This window comes from Anomaloglossus baeobatrachus, chromosome 4, assembly GCF_048569485.1.
Source record: "Anomaloglossus baeobatrachus isolate aAnoBae1 chromosome 4, aAnoBae1.hap1, whole genome shotgun sequence".
Lineage (NCBI taxonomy): Eukaryota > Metazoa > Chordata > Amphibia > Anura > Aromobatidae > Anomaloglossus > Anomaloglossus baeobatrachus.
In genome coordinates this window covers 645,784,088-645,802,955 of record NC_134356.1, presented here as the reverse complement: position 1 = coordinate 645,802,955, position 18,868 = coordinate 645,784,088, and the positions used below count along the sequence as shown (strand labels likewise).

General features: G+C 38.8%; 12 non-coding genes across 12 annotated transcripts; all 12 read right to left on the bottom strand.

Annotated features, from left to right (window-relative positions):
- Positions 1–525: 525 nt before the first annotated feature.
- TRNAE-CUC (transfer RNA glutamic acid (anticodon CUC)) lies at positions 526–597 on the bottom strand. The gene has a single exon. It is a non-coding gene; the product is annotated as a tRNA-Glu (tRNA).
- Positions 598–1,465: 868 nt separating this feature from the next.
- On the bottom strand, positions 1,466–1,537 carry TRNAE-CUC (transfer RNA glutamic acid (anticodon CUC)). Its single transcript has one exon. It is a non-coding gene; the product is annotated as a tRNA-Glu (tRNA).
- An 869-nt stretch (positions 1,538–2,406) lies between these two features.
- On the bottom strand, positions 2,407–2,478 carry TRNAE-CUC (transfer RNA glutamic acid (anticodon CUC)). Its single transcript has one exon. It is a non-coding gene; the product is annotated as a tRNA-Glu (tRNA).
- An 859-nt stretch (positions 2,479–3,337) lies between these two features.
- On the bottom strand, positions 3,338–3,409 carry TRNAE-CUC (transfer RNA glutamic acid (anticodon CUC)). Its single transcript has one exon. It is a non-coding gene; the product is annotated as a tRNA-Glu (tRNA).
- A 1,814-nt stretch (positions 3,410–5,223) lies between these two features.
- On the bottom strand, positions 5,224–5,295 carry TRNAE-CUC (transfer RNA glutamic acid (anticodon CUC)). The gene has a single exon. It is a non-coding gene; the product is annotated as a tRNA-Glu (tRNA).
- An 859-nt stretch (positions 5,296–6,154) lies between these two features.
- TRNAE-CUC (transfer RNA glutamic acid (anticodon CUC)) lies at positions 6,155–6,226 on the bottom strand. The gene has a single exon. It is a non-coding gene; the product is annotated as a tRNA-Glu (tRNA).
- Positions 6,227–8,984: 2,758 nt separating this feature from the next.
- TRNAE-CUC (transfer RNA glutamic acid (anticodon CUC)) lies at positions 8,985–9,056 on the bottom strand. The gene has a single exon. It is a non-coding gene; the product is annotated as a tRNA-Glu (tRNA).
- Positions 9,057–12,988: 3,932 nt separating this feature from the next.
- On the bottom strand, positions 12,989–13,060 carry TRNAE-CUC (transfer RNA glutamic acid (anticodon CUC)). Its single transcript has one exon. It is a non-coding gene; the product is annotated as a tRNA-Glu (tRNA).
- Positions 13,061–13,930: 870 nt separating this feature from the next.
- TRNAE-CUC (transfer RNA glutamic acid (anticodon CUC)) lies at positions 13,931–14,002 on the bottom strand. Its single transcript has one exon. It is a non-coding gene; the product is annotated as a tRNA-Glu (tRNA).
- An 859-nt stretch (positions 14,003–14,861) lies between these two features.
- On the bottom strand, positions 14,862–14,933 carry TRNAE-CUC (transfer RNA glutamic acid (anticodon CUC)). The gene has a single exon. It is a non-coding gene; the product is annotated as a tRNA-Glu (tRNA).
- Positions 14,934–16,747: 1,814 nt separating this feature from the next.
- On the bottom strand, positions 16,748–16,819 carry TRNAE-CUC (transfer RNA glutamic acid (anticodon CUC)). Its single transcript has one exon. It is a non-coding gene; the product is annotated as a tRNA-Glu (tRNA).
- An 859-nt stretch (positions 16,820–17,678) lies between these two features.
- Positions 17,679–17,750, bottom strand: TRNAE-CUC (transfer RNA glutamic acid (anticodon CUC)). Its single transcript has one exon. It is a non-coding gene; the product is annotated as a tRNA-Glu (tRNA).
- Between the last annotated feature and the right edge of the window lie 1,118 nt (positions 17,751–18,868).

The following is an 18,868-nucleotide window of genomic DNA, read 5'->3' as shown; positions in this document are numbered from 1 at the left end:
AATGGCTAAAAGCTCTTGTGGTCAGCATTTTTCGCTGCAAAGAGCAATTTTAATCTAAACTAACTTTGTCTGCAAGGTATGTGTCGACCTTTGAATGCAGGAACTATTGCAGAAAAAAGTGGCACTCCCCTGTCAGGAATTGAACCAGTAAACTAAGAAAACTGCTTGCTAATTAATATGGGATATTCCACAGAGTTGCAGAAAACATATAGGGTTTTAAAAATAAAAAAAAAAAAAAAAAAGAGTGTTGCCTTCACTAAAAAGCTGTTTTTCATTTTAGTAGTTGAATCCTGCCTCATTTGAGCTGGAGTTAACAGGTCACTTCAATATACTGAAGATTGTAAGTTTTTTCCTCAGACGGTATGTAGTTTACTCATTATCTTTCGCAGGAGAGCCTAGAAACTTTACCATTCAGTTCCAATATTCTATGGATAAGTAAGGAAATTTTAGATCAAATGACAGGCCACAATGGCCAACCAATTGCGTCGGCCTTTGAATGTCGAAACAAGCACAGAAAAATTTGCATTCCCATACCGGGAGTCGAACCCGGGCCGCCTGGGTGAGAACCAGGAATCCTAACCGCTAGACCATATGGGAAATGTTGTGCTGTGTAGTCGATGATGTGGAAAAAAAGAACTTTATTTCTTTGAGTAAGCAACTTCTGCACGTTTGCAACAGAAGCTTTCCTTGTTAGCACAATAGGTGGCGCGTCAATCTCAAACTCTTAAGGTCATGATTGTGATCCTAACATGTGGCCCTTTTCTTTGGAGATTTTGTCTCCATCTTGTCTAGAGAGCCACATTTGTTTCCACTGAGTACCAAAAATCAACAATAATATATTGAGGGGTTTGAGTCTCTTGACACCAAGAATTTGGAAGTCGAAGGTAAGAATGATTTCCGATATGAGCTCAAATGGCTTTTTGTGCAACAGAATGGAATGAATAGCTAAAAGCTCTTGTGGTCAGCATTTTTCGCTGCAAAGAGCAATTTTAATCTAAACTAACTTTGTCTGCAAGGTATGTGTCGACCTTTGAATGCAGGAACTATTGCAGAAAAAAGTGGCAGTCCCCTATCAGGAATTGAACCAGTAAACTAAGAAAACTGCTTGCTAATTAATATGGGATATTCCACAGAGTTGCAGAAAACATATAGGGTTTTAAAAAAAAAAAAAAAAAAAAAAAAGAGTGTTGCCTTCACTAAAAAGCTGTTTTTCATTTTAGTAGTTGAATCCTGCCTCATTTGAGCTGGAGTTAACAGGTCAATTCAATATACTGAACATTGTAAGTTTTTTCCTCAGACGGTATGTAGTTTACTCATTATCTTTGGCAGGAGAGCCTAGAAACTTTACCATTCAGTTCCAATATTCTATGGATAAGTAAGGAAATTTTAGGTCAAATGACAGGCCACAATGGCCAAACAATTGCGTCGGCCTTTGAATGTCGAAACAAGCACAGAAAAATTTGCATTCCCATACCGGGAGTCGAACCCGGGCCGCCTGGGTGAGAACCAGGAATCCTAACCGCTAGACCATATGGGAAATGTTGTGCTGTGTAGTCGATGATGTGGAAAAAAAGAACTGTATTTCTTTAAGTAAGCAACTTCTGCACGTTTGCAACAGAAGCTTTCCTTGTTAGCACAATAGGTGGCGCGTCAATCTCAAACTCTTAAGGTCATGATTGTGATCCTCACATGTGGCCCTTTTCTTTGGAGATTTTGTCTCCATCTTGTCTAGAGAGCCACATTTGTTTCCACTGAGTACCAAAAATCAACAATAATATGTTGAGGGGTTTGAGTCTCTTGACACCAAGTATTTGGAAGTTGAAGGTAAGAATATTTCCGATATGAGCTCAAATGGCTTTTTGTGCAAAAGAATGGAATGAATGGCTAAAAGCTCTTGTGGTCAGCATTTTTCGCTGCAAAGAGCAATTTTAATCTAAACTAACTTTGTCTGCAAGGTATGTGTCGACCTTTGAATGCAGGAACTATTGCAGAAAAAAGTGGCACTCCCCTATCAGGAATTGAACCAGTAAACTAAGAAAACTGCTTGCTAATTAATATGGGATATTCCACAGAGTTGCAGAAAACATATAGGGTTTTAAAAAAAAAAAAAAAAGAAAAAAAAAGAGTGTTGCCTTCACTAAAAAGCTGTTTTTCATTTTAGTAGTTGAATCCTGCCTCATTTGAGCTGGAGTTAACAGGTTAATTCAATATACTGAAGATTGTAAGTTTTTTCCTCAGACGGTATGTAGTTTACTCATTATCTTTCGCAGGAGAGCCTAGAAACTTTACCATTCAGTTCCAATATTCTATGGATAAGTAAGGAAATTTTAGGTCAAATGACAGGCCACAATGGCCAAACAATTGCGTCGGCCTTTGAATGTCGAAACAAGCACAGAAAAATTTGCATTCCCATACCGGGAGTCGAACCCGGGCCGCCTGGGTGAGAACCAGGAATCCTAACCGCTAGACCATATGGGAAATGTTGTGCTGTGTAGTCGATGATGTGGAAAAAAAGAACTGTATTTCTTTAAGTAAGCAACTTCTGCACGTTTGCAACAGAAGCTTTCCTTGTTAGCACAATAGGTGGCGCGTCAATCTCAAACTCTTAAGGTCATGATTGTGATCCTCACATGTGGCACTTTTCTTTAGAGATTTTGTCTCCATCTTGTCTAGAGAGCCACATTTGTTTCCACTGAGTACCAAAAATCAACAATAATATATCGAGGGGTTTGAGTCTCTTGACACCAAGAGTTTGGAAGTCGAAGGTAAGAATGATTTCCGATATGAGCTCAAATGGCTTTTTGTGCAACAGAATGGAATGAATAGCTAAAAGCTCTTGTGGTCAGCATTTTTCGCTGCAAAGAGCAATTTTAATCTAAACTAACTTTGTCTGCAAGGTATGTGTCGACCTTTGAATGCAGGAACTATTGCAGAAAAAAGTGGCAGTCCCCTATCAGGAATTGAACCAGTAAACTAAGAAAACTGCTTGCTAATTAATATGGGATATTCCACAGAGTTGCAGAAAACATATAGGGTTTTAAAAAAAAAAAAAAAGAGTGTTGCCTTCACTAAAAAGCTGTTTTTCATTTTAGTAGTTGAATCCTGCCTCATTTGAGCTGGAGTTAACAGGTCAATTCAATATACTGAAGATTGTAAGTTTTTTCCTCAGATGGTATGTAGTTTACTCATTATCTTTCGCAGGAGAGCCTAGAAACTTTACCATTCAGTTCCAATATTCTATGGATAAGTAAGGAAATTTTAGGTCAAATGACAGGCCACAATGGCCAACCAATTGCGTCGGCCTTTGAATGTCGAAACAAGCACAGAAAAATTTGCATTCCCATACCGGGAGTCGAACCCGGGCCGCCTGGGTGAGAACCAGGAATCCTAACCGCTAGACCATATGGGAAATGTTGTGCTGTGTAGTCGATGATGTGGAAAAAAAGAACTTTATTTCTTTGAGTAAGCAACTTCTGCACGTTTGCAACAGAAGCTTTCCTTGTTAGCACAATAGGTGGCGCGTCAATCTCAAACTCTTAAGGTCATGATTGTGATCCTCACATGTGGCACTTTTCTTTGGAGATTTTGTCTCCATCTTGTCTAGAGAGCCACATTTGTTTCCACTGAGTACCAAAAATCAACAATAATATATCGAGGGGTTTGAGTCTCTTGACACCAAGAATTTGGAAGTCGAAGGTAAGAATGATTTCCGATATGAGCTTAAATGGCTTTTTGTGCAACAGAATGGAATGAATAGCTAAAAGCTCTTGTGGTCAGCATTTTTCGCTGCAAAGAGCAATTTTAATCTAAACTAACTTTGTCTGCAAGGTATGTGTCGACCTTTGAATGCAGGAACTATTGCAGAAAAAAGTGGCAGTCCCCTATCAGGAATTGAACCAGTAAACTAAGAAAACTGCTTGCTAATTAATATGGGATATTCCACAGAGTTGCAGAAAACATATAGGGTTTAAAAAAAAAAAAAAAAAAAAAAAAAAAAAGAGTGTTGCCTTCACTAAAAAGCTGTTTTTCATTTTAGTAGTTGAATCCTGCCTCATTTGAGCTGGAGTTAACAGGTCAATTCAATATACTGAAGATTGTAAGTTTTTTCATCAGACGGTATGTAGTTTACTCATTATCTTTCGCAGGAGAGCCTAGAAACTTTACCATTCAGTTCCAATATTCTATGGATAAGTAAGGAAATTTTAGGTCAAATGACAGGCCACAATGGCCAACCAATTGCGTCGGCCTTTGAATGTCGAAACAAGCACAGAAAAGTTTGCATTCACATACCGGGAGTCGAACCCGGGCCGCCTGGGTGAGAACCAGGAATCCTAACCGCTAGACCATATGGGAAATGTTGTGCTGTGTAGTCGATGATGTGGAAAAAAAGAACTTTATTTCTTTGAGTAAGCAACTTCTGCACGTTTGCAACAGAAGCTTTCCTTGTTAGCACAATAGGTGGCGCGTCAATCTCAAACTCTTAAGGTCATGATTGTGATCCTCACATGTGGCCCTTTTCTTTGGAGATTTTGTCTCCATCTTGTCTAGAGAGCCACATTTGTTTCCACTGAGTACCAAAAATCAACAATAATATGTTGAGGGGTTTGAGTCTCTTGACACCAAGTATTTGGAAGTTGAAGGTAAGAATGATTTCCGATATGAGCTCAAATGGCTTTTTGTGCAAAAGAATGGAATGAATGGCTAAAAGCTCTTGTGGTCAGCATTTTTCGCTGCAAAGAGCAATTTTAATCTAAACTAACTTTGTCTGCAAGGTATGTGTCGACCTTTGAATGCAGGAACTATTGCAGAAAAAAGTGGCACTCCCCTATCAGGAATTGAACCAGTAAACTAAGAAAACTGCTTGCTAATTAATATGGGATATTCCACAGAGTTGCAGAAAACATATAGGGTTTTAAAAAAAAAAAAAAAAGAAAAAAAAAGAGTGTTGCCTTCACTAAAAAGCTGTTTTTCATTTTAGTAGTTGAATCCTGCCTCATTTGAGCTGGAGTTAACAGGTTAATTCAATATACTGAAGATTGTAAGTTTTTTCCTCAGACGGTATGTAGTTTACTCATTATCTTTCGCAGGAGAGCCTAGAAACTTTACCATTCAGTTCCAATATTCTATGGATAAGTAAGGAAATTTTAGGTCAAATGACAGGCCACAATGGCCAAACAATTGCGTCGGCCTTTGAATGTCGAAACAAGCACAGAAAAATTTGCATTCCCATACCGGGAGTCGAACCCGGGCCGCCTGGGTGAGAACCAGGAATCCTAACCGCTAGACCATATGGGAAATGTTGTGCTGTGTAGTCGATGATGTGGAAAAAAAGAACTGTATTTCTTTAAGTAAGCAACTTCTGCACGTTTGCAACAGAAGCTTTCCTTGTTAGCACAATAGGTGGCGCGTCAATCTCAAACTCTTAAGGTCATGATTGTGATCCTCACATGTGGCACTTTTCTTTAGAGATTTTGTCTCCATCTTGTCTAGAGAGCCACATTTGTTTCCACTGAGTACCAAAAATCAACAATAATATATCGAGGGGTTTGAGTCTCTTGACACCAAGAGTTTGGAAGTCGAAGGTAAGAATGATTTCCGATATGAGCTCAAATGGCTTTTTGTGCAACAGAATGGAATGAATAGCTAAAAGCTCTTGTGGTCAGCATTTTTCGCTGCAAAGAGCAATTTTAATCTAAACTAACTTTGTCTGCAAGGTATGTGTCGACCTTTGAATGCAGGAACTATTGCAGAAAAAAGTGGCAGTCCCCTATCAGGAATTGAACCAGTAAACTAAGAAAACTGCTTGCTAATTAATATGGGATATTCCACAGAGTTGCAGAAAACATATAGGGTTTTAAAAAAAAAAAAAAAGAGTGTTGCCTTCACTAAAAAGCTGTTTTTCATTTTAGTAGTTGAATCCTGCCTCATTTGAGCTGGAGTTAACAGGTCAATTCAATATACTGAAGATTGTAAGTTTTTTCCTCAGATGGTATGTAGTTTACTCATTATCTTTCGCAGGAGAGCCTAGAAACTTTACCATTCAGTTCCAATATTCTATGGATAAGTAAGGAAATTTTAGGTCAAATGACAGGCCACAATGGCCAACCAATTGCGTCGGCCTTTGAATGTCGAAACAAGCACAGAAAAATTTGCATTCCCATACCGGGAGTCGAACCCGGGCCGCCTGGGTGAGAACCAGGAATCCTAACCGCTAGACCATATGGGAAATGTTGTGCTGTGTAGTCGATGATGTGGAAAAAAAGAACTTTATTTCTTTGAGTAAGCAACTTCTGCACGTTTGCAACAGAAGCTTTCCTTGTTAGCACAATAGGTGGCGCGTCAATCTCAAACTCTTAAGGTCATGATTGTGATCCTCACATGTGGCACTTTTCTTTGGAGATTTTGTCTCCATCTTGTCTAGAGAGCCACATTTGTTTCCACTGAGTACCAAAAATCAACAATAATATATCGAGGGGTTTGAGTCTCTTGACACCAAGAATTTGGAAGTCGAAGGTAAGAATGATTTCCGATATGAGCTTAAATGGCTTTTTGTGCAACAGAATGGAATGAATAGCTAAAAGCTCTTGTGGTCAGCATTTTTCGCTGCAAAGAGCAATTTTAATCTAAACTAACTTTGTCTGCAAGGTATGTGTCGACCTTTGAATGCAGGAACTATTGCAGAAAAAAGTGGCAGTCCCCTATCAGGAATTGAACCAGTAAACTAAGAAAACTGCTTGCTAATTAATATGGGATATTCCACAGAGTTGCAGAAAACATATAGGGTTTAAAAAAAAAAAAAAAAAAAAAAAAAAAAAGAGTGTTGCCTTCACTAAAAAGCTGTTTTTCATTTTAGTAGTTGAATCCTGCCTCATTTGAGCTGGAGTTAACAGGTCAATTCAATATACTGAAGATTGTAAGTTTTTTCATCAGACGGTATGTAGTTTACTCATTATCTTTCGCAGGAGAGCCTAGAAACTTTACCATTCAGTTCCAATATTCTATGGATAAGTAAGGAAATTTTAGGTCAAATGACAGGCCACAATGGCCAACCAATTGCGTCGGCCTTTGAATGTCGAAACAAGCACAGAAAAGTTTGCATTCACATACCGGGAGTCGAACCCGGGCCGCCTGGGTGAGAACCAGGAATCCTAACCGCTAGACCATATGGGAAATGTTGTGCTGTGTAGTCGATGATGTGGAAAAAAAGAACTTTATTTCTTTGAGTAAGCAACTTCTGCACGTTTGCAACAGAAGCTTTCCTTGTTAGCACAATAGGTGGCGCGTCAATCTCAAACTCTTAAGGTCATGATTGTGATCCTCACATGTGGCCCTTTTCTTTGGAGATTTTGTCTCCATCTTGTCTAGAGAGCCACATTTGTTTCCACTGAGTACCAAAAATCAACAATAATATGTTGAGGGGTTTGAGTCTCTTGACACCAAGTATTTGGAAGTTGAAGGTAAGAATGATTTCCGATATGAGCTCAAATGGCTTTTTGTGCAAAAGAATGGAATGAATGGCTAAAAGCTCTTGTGGTCAGCATTTTTCGCTGCAAAGAGCAATTTTAATCTAAACTAACTTTGTCTGCAAGGTATGTGTCGACCTTTGAATGCAGGAACTATTGCAGAAAAAAGTGGCACTCCCCTATCAGGAATTGAACCAGTAAACTAAGAAAACTGCTTGCTAATTAATATGGGATATTCCACAGAGTTGCAGAAAACATATAGGGTTTAAAAAAAAAAAAAAAAAAAAAAAAAAAAAGAGTGTTGCCTTCACTAAAAAGCTGTTTTTCATTTTAGTAGTTGAATCCTGCCTCATTTGAGCTGGAGTTAACAGGTCAATTCAATATACTGAAGATTGTAAGTTTTTTCCTCAGACGGTATGTAGTTTACTCATTATCTTTCGCAGGAGAGCCTAGAAACTTTACCATTCAGTTCCAATATTCTATGGATAAGTAAGGAAATTTTAGGTCAAATGACAGGCCACAATGGCCAACCAATTGCGTCGGCCTTTGAATGTCGAAACAAGCACAGAAAAGTTTGCATTCACATACCGGGAGTCAAACCCGGGCCGCCTGGGTGAGAACCAGGAATCCTAACCGCTAGACCATATGGGAAATGTTGTGCTGTGTAGTCGATGATGTGGAAAAAAAGAACTTTATTTCTTTGAGTAAGCAACTTCTGCACGTTTGCAACAGAAGCTTTCCTTGTTAGCACAATAGGTGGCGCGTCAATCTCAAACTCTTAAGGTCATGATTGTGATCCTCACATGTGGCCCTTTTCTTTGGAGATTTTGTCTCCATCTTGTCTAGAGAGCCACATTTGTTTCCACTGAGTACCAAAAATCAACAATAATATGTTGAGGGGTTTGAGTCTCTTGACACCAAGTATTTGGAAGTTGAAGGTAAGAATGATTTCCGATATGAGCTCAAATGGCTTTTTGTGCAAAAGAATGGAATGAATGGCTAAAAGCTCTTGTGGTCAGCATTTTTCGCTGCAAAGAGCAATTTTAATCTAAACTAACTTTGTCTGCAAGGTATGTGTCGACCTTTGAATGCAGGAACTATTGCAGAAAAAAGTGGCACTCCCCTATCAGGAATTGAACCAGTAAACTAAGAAAACTGCTTGCTAATTAATATGGGATATTCCACAGAGTTGCAGAAAACATATAGGGTTTTAAAAAAAAAAAAAAAAGAAAAAAAAAGAGTGTTGCCTTCACTAAAAAGCTGTTTTTCATTTTAGTAGTTGAATCCTGCCTCATTTGAGCTGGAGTTAACAGGTTAATTCAATATACTGAAGATTGTAAGTTTTTTCCTCAGACGGTATGTAGTTTACTCATTATCTTTCGCAGGAGAGCCTAGAAACTTTACCATTCAGTTCCAATATTCTATGGATAAGTAAGGAAATTTTAGGTGAAATGACAAGCCACAATGGCCAACCAATTGCGTCGGCCTTTGAATGTCGAAACAAGCACAGAAAAATTTGCATTCCCATACCGGGAGTCGAACCCGGGCCGCCTGGGTGAGAACCAGGAATCCTAACCGCTAGACCATATGGGAAATGTTGTGCTGTGTAGTCGATGATGTGGAAAAAAAGAAATTTATTTCTTTGAGTAAGCAACTTCTGCATGTTTGCAACAGAAGCGTTCCTTTTTAGCACAATAGGTGGCGCGTCAATCTCAAACTCTTAAGGTCATGATTGTGATCCTCACATGTGGCACTTTTCTTTAGAGATTTTGTCTCCATCTTGTCTAGAGAGCCACATTTGTTTCCACTGAGTACCAAAAATCAACAATAATATATCGAGGGGTTTGAGTCTCTTGACACCAAGAATTTGGAAGTCGAAGGTAAGAATGATTTCCGATATGAGCTCAAATGGCTTTTTGTGCAACAGAATGGAATGAATAGCTAAAAGCTCTTGTGGTCAGCATTTTTCGCTGCAAAGAGCAATTTTAATCTAAACTAACTTTGTCTGCAAGGTATGTGTCGACCTTTGAATGCAGGAACTATTGCAGAAAAAAGTGGCAGTCCCCTATCAGGAATTGAACCAGTAAACTAAGAAAACTGCTTGCTAATTAATATGGGATATTCCACAGAGTTGCAGAAAACATATAGGGTTTTAAAAAAAAAAAAAAAGAGTGTTGCCTTCACTAAAAAGCTGTTTTTCATTTTAGTAGTTGAATCCTGCCTCATTTGAGCTGGAGTTAACAGGTCAATTCAATATACTGAAGATTGTAAGTTTTTTCCTCAGATGGTATGTAGTTTACTCATTATCTTTCGCAGGAGAGCCTAGAAACTTTACCATTCAGTTCCAATATTCTATGGATAAGTAAGGAAATTTTAGGTCAAATGACAGGCCACAATGGCCAACCAATTGCGTCGGCCTTTGAATGTCGAAACAAGCACAGAAAAATTTGCATTCCCATACCGGGAGTCGAACCCGGGCCGCCTGGGTGAGAACCAGGAAACCTAACCGCTAGACCATATGGGAAATGTTGTGCTGTGTAGTCGATGATGTGGAAAAAAAGAACTTTATTTCTTTGAGTAAGCAACTTCTGCACGTTTGCAACAGAAGCTTTCCTTGTTAGCACAATAGGTGGCGCGTCAATCTCAAACTCTTAAGGTCATGATTGTGATCCTCACATGTGGCACTTTTCTTTGGAGATTTTGTCTCCATCTTGTCTAGAGAGCCACATTTGTTTCCACTGAGTACCAAAAATCAACAATAATATATCGAGGGGTTTGAGTCTCTTGACACCAAGAATTTGGAAGTCGAAGGTAAGAATGATTTCCGATATGAGCTTAAATGGCTTTTTGTGCAACAGAATGGAATGAATAGCTAAAAGCTCTTGTGGTCAGCATTTTTCGCTGCAAAGAGCAATTTTAATCTAAACTAACTTTGTCTGCAAGGTATGTGTCGACCTTTGAATGCAGGAACTATTGCAGAAAAAAGTGGCAGTCCCCTATCAGGAATTGAACCAGTAAACTAAGAAAACTGCTTGCTAATTAATATGGGATATTCCACAGAGTTGCAGAAAACATATAGGGTTTAAAAAAAAAAAAAAAAAAAAAAAAAAAAGAGTGTTGCCTTCACTAAAAAGCTGTTTTTCATTTTAGTAGTTGAATCCTGCCTCATTTGAGCTGGAGTTAACAGGTCAATTCAATATACTGAAGATTGTAAGTTTTTTCCTCAGACGGTATGTAGTTTACTCATTATCTTTCGCAGGAGAGCCTAGAAACTTTACCATTCAGTTCCAATATTCTATGGATAAGTAAGGAAATTTTAGGTCAAATGACAGGCCACAATGGCCAACCAATTGCGTCGGCCTTTGAATGTCGAAACAAGCACAGAAAAGTTTGCATTCACATACCGGGAGTCGAACCCGGGCCGCCTGGGTGAGAACCAGGAATCCTAACCGCTAGACCATATGGGAAATGTTGTGCTGTGTAGTCGATGATGTGGAAAAAAAGAACTTTATTTCTTTGAGTAAGCAACTTCTGCACGTTTGCAACAGAAGCTTTCCTTGTTAGCACAATAGGTGGCGCGTCAATCTCAAACTCTTAAGGTCATGATTGTGATCCTAACATGTGGCCCTTTTCTTTGGAGATTTTGTCTCCATCTTGTCTAGAGAGCCACATTTGTTTCCACTGAGTACCAAAAATCAACAATAATATATTGAGGGGTTTGAGTCTCTTGACACCAAGAATTTGGAAGTCGAAGGTAAGAATGATTTCCGATATGAGCTCAAATGGCTTTTTGTGCAACAGAATGGAATGAATAGCTAAAAGCTCTTGTGGTCAGCATTTTTCGCTGCAAAGAGCAATTTTAATCTAAACTAACTTTGTCTGCAAGGTATGTGTCGACCTTTGAATGCAGGAACTATTGCAGAAAAAAGTGGCACTCCCCTATCAGGAATTGAACCAGTAAACTAAGAAAACTGCTTGCTAATTAATATGGGATATTCCACAGAGTTGCAGAAAACATATAGGGTTTTAAAAAAAAAAAAAGTGTTGCCTTCACTAAAAAGCTGTTTTTCATTTTAGTAGTTGAATCCTGCCTCATTTGAGCTGGAGTTAACAGGTCAATTCAATATACTGAAGATTGTAAGTTTTTTCCTCAGACGGTATGTAGTTTACTCATTATCTTTCGCAGGAGAGCCTAGAAACTTTACCATTCAGTTCCAATATTCTATGGATAAGTAAGGAAATTTTAGGTCAAATGACAGGCCACAATGGCCAACCAATTGCGTCGGCCTTTGAATGTCGAAACAAGCACAGAAAAATTTGCATTCCCATACCGGGAGTCGAACCCGAGCCGCCTGGGTGAGAACCAGGAATCCTAACCGCTAGACCATATGGGAAATGTTGTGCTGTGTAGTCGATGATGTGGAAAAAAAGAACTTTACTTCTTTGAGTAAGCACAACTTCTGCACGTTTGCAACAGAAGCTTTCCTTGTTAGCACAATAGGTGGCGCGTCAATTTCAAACTCTTAAGGCCCTGTCACACACAGAGATAAATCTGCGGCAGATCTGTGGTTGCAGTGAAATTGTGGACAATCAGTGCCAGGTTTGTGGCTATGTACAAATGGAACAATATGTCCATGATTTCACTGCAACCACAGATCTGCCAAAGATTTATTTCTGTGTGTGACAGGGCCTTTAAGGTCATGATTGTGATCCTCACATGTGGCCCTTTTCTTTGGAGATTTTGTCTCCATCTTGTCTAGAGAGCCACATTTGTTTCCACTGAGTACCAAAAATCAACAATAATATATTGAGGGGTTTGAGTCCCTTGACACCAAGTATTTGGAAGTCGAAGGTAAGAATGATTTCCGATATGAGCTCAAATGGCTTTTTGTGCAAAAGAATGGAATGAATGGCTAAAAGCTCTTGTGGTCAGCATTTTTCGCTGCAAAGAGCAATTTTAATCTAAACTAACTTTGTCTGCAAGGTATGTGTCGACCTTTGAATGCAGGAACTATTGCAGAAAAAAGTGGCACTCCCCTGTCAGGAATTGAACCAGTAAACTAAGAAAACTGCTTGCTAATTAATATGGGATATTCCACAGAGTTGCAGAAAACATATAAAAAAAATTGTTTAAAAGAACAGAGAGTCCTCAGTGGTTGATACCTTTTAATGGCTAACTGAAAAGATGGTAATAATTGCAGAAAACATATAGGGTTTTAAAAATAAAAAAAAAAAAAAAAAAGAGTGTTGCCTTCACTAAAAAGCTGTTTTTCATTTTAGTAGTTGAATCCTGCCTCATTTGAGCTGGAGTTAACAGGTCACTTCAATATACTGAAGATTGTAAGTTTTTTCCTCAGACGGTATGTAGTTTACTCATTATCTTTCGCAGGAGAGCCTAGAAACTTTACCATTCAGTTCCAATATTCTATGGATAAGTAAGGAAATTTTAGGTCAAATGACAGGCCACAATGGCCAACCAATTGCGTCGGCCTTTGAATGTCGAAACAAGCACAGAAAAATTTGCATTCCCATACCGGGAGTCGAACCCGGGCCGCCTGGGTGAGAACCAGGAATCCTAACCGCTAGACCATATGGGAAATGTTGTGCTGTGTAGTCGATGATGTGGAAAAAAAGAACTTTATTTCTTTGAGTAAGCAACTTCTGCACGTTTGCAACAGAAGCTTTCCTTGTTAGCACAATAGGTGGCGCGTCAATCTCAAACTCTTAAGGTCATGATTGTGATCCTCACATGTGGCACTTTTCTTTGGAGATTTTGTCTCCATCTTGTCTAGAGAGCCACATTTGTTTCCACTGAGTACCAAAAATCAACAATAATATGTTGAGGGGTTTGAGTCTCTTGACACCAAGTATTTGGAAGTTGAAGGTAAGAATGATTTCCGATATGAGCTCAAATGGCTTTTTGTGCAAAAGAATGGAATGAATGGCTAAAAGCTCTTGTGGTCAGCATTTTTCGCTGCAAAGAGCAATTTTAATCTAAACTAACTTTGTCTGCAAGGTATGTGTCGACCTTTGAATGCAGGAACTATTGCAGAAAAAAGTGGCACTCCCCTATCAGGAATTGAACCAGTAAACTAAGAAAACTGCTTGCTAATTAATATGGGATATTCCACAGAGTTGCAGAAAACATATAGGGTTTTAAAAAAAAAAAAAAAAGAAAAAAAAAGAGTGTTGCCTTCACTAAAAAGCTGTTTTTCATTTTAGTAGTTGAATCCTGCCTCATTTGAGCTGGAGTTAACAGGTTAATTCAATATACTGAAGATTGTAAGTTTTTTCCTCAGACGGTATGTAGTTTACTCATTATCTTTCGCAGGAGAGCCTAGAAACTTTACCATTCAGTTCCAATATTCTATGGATAAGTAAGGAAATTTTAGGTGAAATGACAAGCCACAATGGCCAACCAATTGCGTCGGCCTTTGAATGTCGAAACAAGCACAGAAAAATTTGCATTCCCATACCGGGAGTCGAACCCGGGCCGCCTGGGTGAGAACCAGGAATCCTAACCGCTAGACCATATGGGAAATGTTGTGCTGTGTAGTCGATGATGTGGAAAAAAAGAAATTTATTTCTTTGAGTAAGCAACTTCTGCATGTTTGCAACAGAAGCGTTCCTTTTTAGCACAATAGGTGGCGCGTCAATCTCAAACTCTTAAGGTCATGATTGTGATCCTCACATGTGGCACTTTTCTTTAGAGATTTTGTCTCCATCTTGTCTAGAGAGCCACATTTGTTTCCACTGAGTACCAAAAATCAACAATAATATATCGAGGGGTTTGAGTCTCTTGACACCAAGAATTTGGAAGTCGAAGGTAAGAATGATTTCCGATATGAGCTCAAATGGCTTTTTGTGCAACAGAATGGAATGAATAGCTAAAAGCTCTTGTGGTCAGCATTTTTCGCTGCAAAGAGCAATTTTAATCTAAACTAACTTTGTCTGCAAGGTATGTGTCGACCTTTGAATGCAGGAACTATTGCAGAAAAAAGTGGCAGTCCCCTATCAGGAATTGAACCAGTAAACTAAGAAAACTGCTTGCTAATTAATATGGGATATTCCACAGAGTTGCAGAAAACATATAGGGTTTTAAAAAAAAAAAAAAAGAGTGTTGCCTTCACTAAAAAGCTGTTTTTCATTTTAGTAGTTGAATCCTGCCTCATTTGAGCTGGAGTTAACAGGTCAATTCAATATACTGAAGATTGTAAGTTTTTTCCTCAGATGGTATGTAGTTTACTCATTATCTTTCGCAGGAGAGCCTAGAAACTTTACCATTCAGTTCCAATATTCTATGGATAAGTAAGGAAATTTTAGGTCAAATGACAGGCCACAATGGCCAACCAATTGCGTCGGCCTTTGAATGTCGAAACAAGCACAGAAAAATTTGCATTCCCATACCGGGAGTCGAACCCGGGCCGCCTGGGTGAGAACCAGGAATCCTAACCGCTAGACCATATGGGAAATGTTGTGCTGTGTAGTCGATGATGTGGAAAAAAAGAACTTTATTTCTTTGAGTAAGCAACTTCTGCACGTTTGCAACAGAAGCTTTCCTTGTTAGCACAATAGGTGGCGCGTCAATCTCAAACTCTTAAGGTCATGATTGTGATCCTCACATGTGGCACTTTTCTTTGGAGATTTTGTCTCCATCTTGTCTAGAGAGCCACATTTGTTTCCACTGAGTACCAAAAATCAACAATAATATATCGAGGGGTTTGAGTCTCTTGACACCAAGAATTTGGAAGTCGAAGGTAAGAATGATTTCCGATATGAGCTTAAATGGCTTTTTGTGCAACAGAATGGAATGAATAGCTAAAAGCTCTTGTGGTCAGCATTTTTCGCTGCAAAGAGCAATTTTAATCTAAACTAACTTTGTCTGCAAGGTATGTGTCGACCTTTGAATGCAGGAACTATTGCAGAAAAAAGTGGCAGTCCCCTATCAGGAATTGAACCAGTAAACTAAGAAAACTGCTTGCTAATTAATATGGGATATTCCACAGAGTTGCAGAAAACATATAGGGTTTAAAAAAAAAAAAAAAAAAAAAAAAAAAAAGAGTGTTGCCTTCACTAAAAAGCTGTTTTTCATTTTAGTAGTTGAATCCTGCCTCATTTGAGCTGGAGTTAACAGGTCAATTCAATATACTGAAGATTGTAAGTTTTTTCCTCAGACGGTATGTAGTTTACTCATTATCTTTCGCAGGAGAGCCTAGAAACTTTACCATTCAGTTCCAATATTCTATGGATAAGTAAGGAAATTTTAGGTCAAATGACAGGCCACAATGGCCAACCAATTGCGTCGGCCTTTGAATGTCGAAACAAGCACAGAAAAGTTTGCATTCACATACCGGGAGTCGAACCCGGGCCGCCTGGGTGAGAACCAGGAATCCTAACCGCTAGACCATATGGGAAATGTTGTGCTGTGTAGTCGATGATGTGGAAAAAAAGAACTTTATTTCTTTGAGTAAGCAACTTCTGCACGTTTGCAACAGAAGCTTTCCTTGTTAGCACAATAGGTGGCGCGTCAATCTCAAACTCTTAAGGTCATGATTGTGATCCTCACATGTGGCACTTTTCTTTGGAGATTTTGTCTCCATCTTGTCTAGAGAGCCACATTTGTTTCCACTGAGTACCAAAAATCAACAATAATATGTTGAGGGGTTTGAGTCTCTTGACACCAAGTATTTGGAAGTTGAAGGTAAGAATGATTTCCGATATGAGCTCAAATGGCTTTTTGTGCAAAAGAATGGAATGAATGGCTAAAAGCTCTTGTGGTCAGCATTTTTCGCTGCAAAGAGCAATTTTAATCTAAACTAACTTTGTCTGCAAGGTATGTGTCGACCTTTGAATGCAGGAACTATTGCAGAAAAAAGTGGCACTCCCCTATCAGGAATTGAACCAGTAAACTAAGAAAACTGCTTGCTAATTAATATGGGATATTCCACAGAGTTGCAGAAAACATATAGGGTTTTAAAAAAAAAAAAAAAAGAAAAAAAAAGAGTGTTGCCTTCACTAAAAAGCTGTTTTTCATTTTAGTAGTTGAATCCTGCCTCATTTGAGCTGGAGTTAACAGGTTAATTCAATATACTGAAGATTGTAAGTTTTTTCCTCAGACGGTATGTAGTTTACTCATTATCTTTCGCAGGAGAGCCTAGAAACTTTACCATTCAGTTCCAATATTCTATGGATAAGTAAGGAAATTTTAGGTGAAATGACAAGCCACAATGGCCAACCAATTGCGTCGGCCTTTGAATGTCGAAACAAGCACAGAAAAATTTGCATTCCCATACCGGGAGTCGAACCCGGGCCGCCTGGGTGAGAACCAGGAATCCTAACCGCTAGACCATATGGGAAATGTTGTGCTGTGTAGTCGATGATGTGGAAAAAAAGAAATTTATTTCTTTGAGTAAGCAACTTCTGCATGTTTGCAACAGAAGCGTTCCTTTTTAGCACAATAGGTGGCGCGTCAATCTCAAACTCTTAAGGTCATGATTGTGATCCTCACATGTGGCACTTTTCTTTAGAGATTTTGTCTCCATCTTGTCTAGAGAGCCACATTTGTTTCCACTGAGTACCAAAAATCAACAATAATATATCGAGGGGTTTGAGTCTCTTGACACCAAGAATTTGGAAGTCGAAGGTAAGAATGATTTCCGATATGAGCTCAAATGGCTTTTTGTGCAACAGAATGGAATGAATAGCTAAAAGCTCTTGTGGTCAGCATTTTTCGCTGCAAAGAGCAATTTTAATCTAAACTAACTTTGTCTGCAAGGTATGTGTCGACCTTTGAATGCAGGAACTATTGCAGAAAAAAGTGGCAGTCCCCTATCAGGAATTGAACCAGTAAACTAAGAAAACTGCTTGCTAATTAATATGGGATATTCCACAGAGTTGCAGAAAACATATAGGGTTTTAAAAAAAAAAAAAAAGAGTGTTGCCTTCACTAAAAAGCTGTTTTTCATTTTAGTAGTTGAATCCTGCCTCATTTGAGCTGGAGTTAACAGGTCAATTCAATATACTGAAGATTGTAAGTTTTTTCCTCAGATGGTATGTAGTTTACTCATTATCTTTCGCAGGAGAGCCTAGAAACTTTACCATTCAGTTCCAATATTCTATGGATAAGTAAGGAAATTTTAGGTCAAATGACAGGCCACAATGGCCAACCAATTGCGTCGGCCTTTGAATGTCGAAACAAGCACAGAAAAATTTGCATTCCCATACCGGGAGTCGAACCCGGGCCGCCTGGGTGAGAACCAGGAATCCTAACCGCTAGACCATATGGGAAATGTTGTGCTGTGTAGTCGATGATGTGGAAAAAAAGAACTTTATTTCTTTGAGTAAGCAACTTCTGCACGTTTGCAACAGAAGCTTTCCTTGTTAGCACAATAGGTGGCGCGTCAATCTCAAACTCTTAAGGTCATGATTGTGATCCTCACATGTGGCACTTTTCTTTGGAGATTTTGTCTCCATCTTGTCTAGAGAGCCACATTTGTTTCCACTGAGTACCAAAAATCAACAATAATATATCGAGGGGTTTGAGTCTCTTGACACCAAGAATTTGGAAGTCGAAGGTAAGAATGATTTCCGATATGAGCTTAAATGGCTTTTTGTGCAACAGAATGGAATGAATAGCTAAAAGCTCTTGTGGTCAGCATTTTTCGCTGCAAAGAGCAATTTTAATCTAAACTAACTTTGTCTGCAAGGTATGTGTCGACCTTTGAATGCAGGAACTATTGCAGAAAAAAGTGGCAGTCCCCTATCAGGAATTGAACCAGTAAACTAAGAAAACTGCTTGCTAATTAATATGGGATATTCCACAGAGTTGCAGAAAACATATAGGGTTTAAAAAAAAAAAAAAAAAAAAAAAAAAAAAGAGTGTTGCCTTCACTAAAAAGCTGTTTTTCATTTTAGTAGTTGAATCCTGCCTCATTTGAGCTGGAGTTAACAGGTCAATTCAATATACTGAAGATTGTAAGTTTTTTCCTCAGACGGTATGTAGTTTACTCATTATCTTTCGCAGGAGAGCCTAGAAACTTTACCATTCAGTTCCAATATTCTATGGATAAGTAAGGAAATTTTAGGTCAAATGACAGGCCACAATGGCCAACCAATTGCGTCGGCCTTTGAATGTCGAAACAAGCACAGAAAAGTTTGCATTCACATACCGGGAGTCGAACCCGGGCCGCCTGGGTGAGAACCAGGAATCCTAACCGCTAGACCATATGGGAAATGTTGTGCTGTGTAGTCGATGATGTGGAAAAAAAGAACTTTATTTCTTTGAGTAAGCAACTTCTGCACGTTTGCAACAGAAGCTTTCCTTGTTAGCACAATAGGTGGCGCGTCAATCTCAAACTCTTAAGGTCATGATTGTGATCCTAACATGTGGCCCTTTTCTTTGGAGA